Genomic DNA, 6,000 nt, shown 5'->3' on the forward strand with positions numbered 1-6,000 from the left:
ATCATTAATTATGTTTAAATTTAATCACAACTCACAGTTCTCCGATTCCACTGTTCTTTTAAGTCCTGTTTTATGCTGTTATCCCTTCTACCTGCAAGTACTGAGTATCCTGTTCTGAAATCAACACTTCCTTCTTTCCAGGAGCATGGGTGGGCATGCCGACAAACACACACATATATAAATAAACAGAAATTTAAAAAATTAAAGCCCTCGCCATGCGTTGGTGTCACACGCCTTTAATCCCAGCACTCGGGAAGCAGAGGCAGGTGGATCTCTGTGAGTTCAAGGCCAGCCTGGTCTCCAGAGCGAGTGCCAGGATAGGCTCCAAAGCTACACAGAGAAACCCTGTCTCGAAAACAAAGCAAAAAAAAAAAAAAAAAAAAAAAAAAAAAAAAAAAAAAAAAAAAAAAAAGAAAGAAAGAAAGAAAAGAAAAGAAAAAAAATTAAAGCCCTCTTTAAACTGGACCACCAGCTATCACTTTGGGATTAGGTATTCTTCCAACACCTGAGCACTTTCAAAAAAGTGTAGTTTACCAAAGTCTTCCAGTTTACTCACATGTGTGTAACATGAAATCTAAGCACCTTAAAATCAAGACAATCTGAAGGGCAATCTATTAGACATATATATATATGTCTTTCTCTCCCAGGCAAAATTTCTAAAATTAGAAAAATAAAATCACTTAAGATATTATTTCTGCTATTATTAACAAATTACATGTGATTAGCACTTCATACATCTCAGGCATTTATTTGCTATGTACTAATTAGTCTCGTCCACACAAGAGAAAGGCACAATCACTCCCATGTGCAATAAGACAAACTCATTCAGAGAGATTATCTAGCTCACCATTAAGAAGTGATGAGTTGGGTATTAGAACCAACCTCATCTGAACCTCTGCTGCCAGTGTGAGCAGCTAGTTCAGCAGCTAGTGTCCTCTGAACTGAGCTGCAGGCATCTCTTTCAAATGAAAACAAGACAGTAGACAGCACATTATTTTAATTATACCACTCAAAATAATGACAATTAAGCATAAAAAGATAGAAAATGAGACACTAATGTTAACTAGTTTTAAAGTTAACATCCAGCTGACAGTAAATAGTGAATTAGTATTTATTTTTCATGCAATGCTCAAAGTAGTCTCTACACCAAGATACTACTTAAGCACAATAATGAAGAATTTACTCTTATTGATCACAGATTTTCAAGCATTTAAAACATTTTTATTCACTACTTATAAGCTGCAGTTAGTCAAGTTAACCTATAATACAAAAGTACCGATAATTATTGAGTTTGGCACATAGTTGTAGCTCAGCAATAGAGCATGTACTAAGATAAAAGAAATTTTGGCAAACTGGACAATTTTACAATATGTCACAGGTAATAAAACTTGGGGGCTGGGAAGATGGCTCATTAGTTAAGAGCACTTGTTGCTTTTGTAAAGGACCTGGGTTCAGTACCCAGAACCCACTTGATAGCTCACAATTACTTGTAATTCCAGTTCCAGGGGATCTGATGCCCTCTTCTGACCTCTGCAGGCAATAGGCACATACATGGTCCACAGATACACATATAGGCAAAATATAAATATATTTTGTGTAAAATAAATATAAATAAATCTTAAAAAACAAACAAATAGTCCAGGAACAAAGACACCATACAAGTAACAACAGAACACATATATGCAAAAGAGGGGTCAAATTTCAGATTTTGTAAGTTAATGATAGATATTTTAAAAAGCAAAAATCAATGCAAAAATTAAAAACACAAGTAATTTATATTACAAAGGAAAACAGACCTCTTTTTTGTTGTTGTTTTGTTTTTTCAAGACAGGGTTTCTCTGTGCAACAGCCCTTAACTGTCCTGGAACTAGCTCTGTAGTCCAGGCTGGCCTCGAACTCACAGAGATCTGCCTGACTGCCTCCAAGTGCTGTAATTATAGGTGTGTGCTACCACCAACAGGCTAAGACCTCTTAAGTTAAAGTTCAAGCACTTGTGAATATCTATTGCTTCCACCTTCATACAAACATCCTCCCTTCACCAGGACACAGTACCTCAATCACTTTTCCTTTAGAAACTTAATTCCCCATGACTTTGTGTGGTTTGAGACCATGTTTTCCCTTCCCTAGTCCATGGTAAGAAAGAAACTCAAACCTGGCTACAAGGCATTCTATCACCCTGGCTACATGGAGAGCCTCTAGGACAAGCTGGCTTTGCTGGCCAATGAGACGCTGATACAGAAATGTACATGTGTAGAGGTTTACAAAGGGATCTCTCCTGGGGTTTCTACAGTTGGGTGCAGAGTGTAAACCTACTGCTAAGCTTTTCAAAGGAGTATGAGGTCAGGTTTCAATTATTTTTCTACTATTATTCCCAATTACATCCCCCAAAAGGGAAATGATTCCCTGCTGGCAGTGGAACAGCTCCATTATAACTATGACTGTGTGTGTGTGTGTGTGTGTGTGTGTGTGTGTGTGTGTGTGTGTGTGTGTGTGTACTTCTTTTCTTTGCTTTTTCTTTTTATTTTTGAGACATGGTGTCACTATGTAGCCCTGGTTAGCCTGGAACTCACTAAGTGGATCAAGATAGTGTCTAACAGATTTACCTGCCTCTGCCTCTGGAGGGCTCAGACTAAAGGCATGCAATACCACAATGTTATTTTTTTTTTATAATGTTATAGTTTTCTATAATGTTATAGTTTTTAATAATGTTTCCATTTTAACAGAATACACTGGTTTTATAAAAAGAAACAAAAACATTAAAAGGTAATGTTCTGGCTTCTCAAACATGACCAGATAGTAACATGCCATGTTCCAAAAGCATTAACCTTTTTTGCCCCCTCATGATTTACTAAAATAGACAAAACACCTGTCTGAAAAAAACTGCCTCTTTTTTTGACACTAAAAGAAGCCATTTCTATTCTGATTTAGAGGCAATGCTGTGGTAAACCTTTAAGAGGGGGATTTTTATATAAAAGGAGGAATAACAACTCTTTGAGGCAAATGGACATTTTAACATGTGCTTTCAACACTGTAAGAACTGTTCAAGAGGCAAAACTAACTTCAAAGTTTCAAAGTGAAAAAAATTACATTTAAGAAAGGCTTTACTGCCCAGCCTGTAACCCTAACACTCAGGAGGCTGAGGGTTCATTAATTACTTTAGTTCTAATAAGCGATAAAAAGGTCTGAAGCAGTTGTTCAGGTAAATATAGGTTATAATTATTTCATGTGATATTCAATTATGGGAGAAATTATACATTATTAGGTTCTTTTTCTTAAGTGTAAGAAAGCAAGTCTTGGGATGGACTTTTTGAGAGTATAAAAGCCTAAAAAGGGTAATGAATGAAGCTGAATACGGTGGCGCTTGCCTGCTATTCCCATTGTTACTGGGACTGAGATGGGATAGTTTGTGCGGAGGAGTCCAAGGCCAGCCTGGACAACATAGTGAAACAATGTCTCAACAAATAAATGCATTTACTAAAACTACTCCCCGAGAAGGCAATAAAGGCAGCCATTCTCTTGTTTTGATCAGCCTTTATTATTTTCTATCACTCTCTCCAGGCACACAAGCCACTCCTGAATCTTCACTTCTTGCTAATATTATTTTGAGTTTTATGACCCTCTCTAGGGATACTTAGGTGTTGATGAAACTTTCTTGGTATGTAGATAGCCAGGGCGATGTCTTTAAGTGGAACAGATAATCAAGAGATTTATGAGAAGTGGGGACAGAACCTATTATGGACTGCAAGGTGGGGTAGGCCTGTAATCCCATCCACCATCCAGTAGGCTGAGGTAGAAGGATGTAGATTTTGAGGCCAAACTGATGGGGGGCAGGGGTGAAGAGGTGGGGGGAAGAACCCATTTGTCAAAAAATAGAACAACAACAACAAAAATAAACCAAACTAAACAAAGTAGGAGGCCAGATAAGTGGCACCCTAAACTCTTTAAGATAAGTAAATAACACAAGCATCAGAGCATCAAGTTGTCCACACAAGGAAACACTAAGGATGGTCATACAGGATTGATCAACTTTTTTATTTTTTGTCTTAGTCAGTGAAACCCGCATTCCCCAACAGCCGTCAACTCTGGATTTTTTTCATCTCATGCAAACTCCTTTCTAGTGCTGCTTAAATCACCTCCACACCAGACCTTACTGGACGCTTTCACGTAAGCCACCCCCAAAGTGGGAATTACATATCTATTTAAAAACAAAACAACAACAAAAATAGGGTCTTTTCAGAGCGTCGCAGGAAAATTATTCTTAATTATGAAAAGTTCACTCTATTTACACCTCAAGAAATATTTGCACTTACGTCAAGCACCCAAAAGGAAGAGTTTAAAAAAAAAGAGGGGTAAACCCTAAGATGTATAAAAGTGACAACTTATAAAACACAGTCCGTCTAAAACTCTTCTTCCAACATTCACGTATATTCAGTAATACCTGGTCGTTCTAGAAACATCGGGGTAGCCCCGAATGGAACCGGGCGCAGATAGAGAAAGAGGGAGAATAAGAACGCAGAGCCGCCGGTGAGGATGAAAACAGAACAGCCCGAGTAGTCTGCAGTTTGTTTTGCACTAAGGAGCAGGAGCCAAAGATCTCTCCCTTTCCCCCCAGCCCACGATAAATGTATCTAGTCTTCCTATGGCAGCTGTAAACTCCTCCATCCACTTCCGACCACATCCACGAATTCCAGGGCTACCTCTGTGTCCTGGTGGCGGGTGGAGAGGATGCACTCTGAGGCTGGAAGCCGGGCACAAGTTCTCCCCGGACAGGGATAAGGGATGGGGTGGAGGGAGCCGAGGACCGAGTGTCAGCATCACCAAGACAGCTGTCCCTGAAAAGTGACCGGCTCTCAGAGCCACACGAAATGCTCGTCCCTAAAAACGTACCCGCTTCCCGCCCCCCAAACCGCTGTCTCCGCGCAGCGGCCGCAGTCCTCACACTCACCCGTCCGAGCTCCGGCTTCAGCAGCCACTCAGGGAAAGCCGCCCACCTCCGACCATAGAGACGCAGAAGCCGCCGAGCCCGGCTCTGCGTCCACCGCCCACTCTCACGTGACTCCCTTAGCCGCTGGGCCTGTCGGGATCTCGGCGAAACGCAGCAGGGAGGGAACCGAGAAAAAAAAAAAAAAAAAGAATGGGGAGGGGCGGGGAGGCAACCCCGCCCTTCCTTAGGGCACACCCACACTTCGGGTCCCGCCCCGCTCAAGGCTCCGCCCTCGCCTGGGCCCTCCTGCCACGCCCATAGATAGGCCCCACCCCTTTGCTGTTTAGGCGGGAAAGCCCGCGGGTTTGCAGACTCTGTCAAGCTTTCCCTCGCTGATTTTTGTTCCTCTGCTGTCAAAATGCGCCTCCTCTGTGCCTCTTTCTATTTAAACTCCGCTCTCTGGTAAGAGAGAAAGTGATAATGAGATTCTTCCCACCAGCCGTGAGGCTCACACTTTTTTTTTTTTAAATCTTTTTATTTATTCTTTGACAATTTCATACAAGTATACAATGTATCTTAATCCTATCCACCTCCAATTCTCCACTCTTACTCTTTCAAGACACTCCCCAGGGTGTCTCCCAGCACTTGCAATTTAAGCGGCCAGTGTGAGTTACTTAAAGAGACTCTATTTCAACCTTATGAAAAAGAGGTACTCAGCAGGTAAGGGCTCTTACTGCCAAGTCTGGTAAGTCCCAGTACACACTGAGTGGAAGGAGAGAACTGACTGATGCAAGCTGTCACCTGACCTTCAGATTTATGCGGTGGCACATACATACATACATACATACAGTATAAAAAACTGAAAGAAAACAGGCAGGGAGTAAGAGTCTTCCTTATGTATTAATAGGTGTTCAGTATATGTTCCCCTTGAGAAGCATGCCTGCTAGCTCTGAAAATTCTGAGGTTCAAGTTGCATCCTAAGTACCATAAAACACTTTGGAGGCTCATGGGACCTTACTTGTAGCTAAATTAACTCTTTCTTTGAACAAGGAAGAGAGAAAAATGATCAATATGTA

The 6,000-nt window shown here is 41.0% G+C and overlaps 1 protein-coding gene across 1 annotated transcript in view; it reads right to left on the reverse strand.

The window, feature by feature from the left end:
* Micu1 (mitochondrial calcium uptake 1) overlaps nt 1-5,097 on the reverse strand; it is a 141,714-nt gene extending 136,617 nt beyond the window's left edge. Inside the window, exon 1 of the mRNA XM_027388324.2 lies at nt 4,946-5,097. The gene's annotated coding sequence lies outside the window, so the exon portion shown is untranslated. The remainder of the gene's footprint in view (nt 1-4,945) is intronic.
* Between the last annotated feature and the right edge of the window lie 903 nt (nt 5,098-6,000).

This window comes from Cricetulus griseus, assembly GCF_003668045.3.
Source record: "Cricetulus griseus strain 17A/GY chromosome 1 unlocalized genomic scaffold, alternate assembly CriGri-PICRH-1.0 chr1_1, whole genome shotgun sequence".
Lineage (NCBI taxonomy): Eukaryota > Metazoa > Chordata > Mammalia > Rodentia > Cricetidae > Cricetulus > Cricetulus griseus.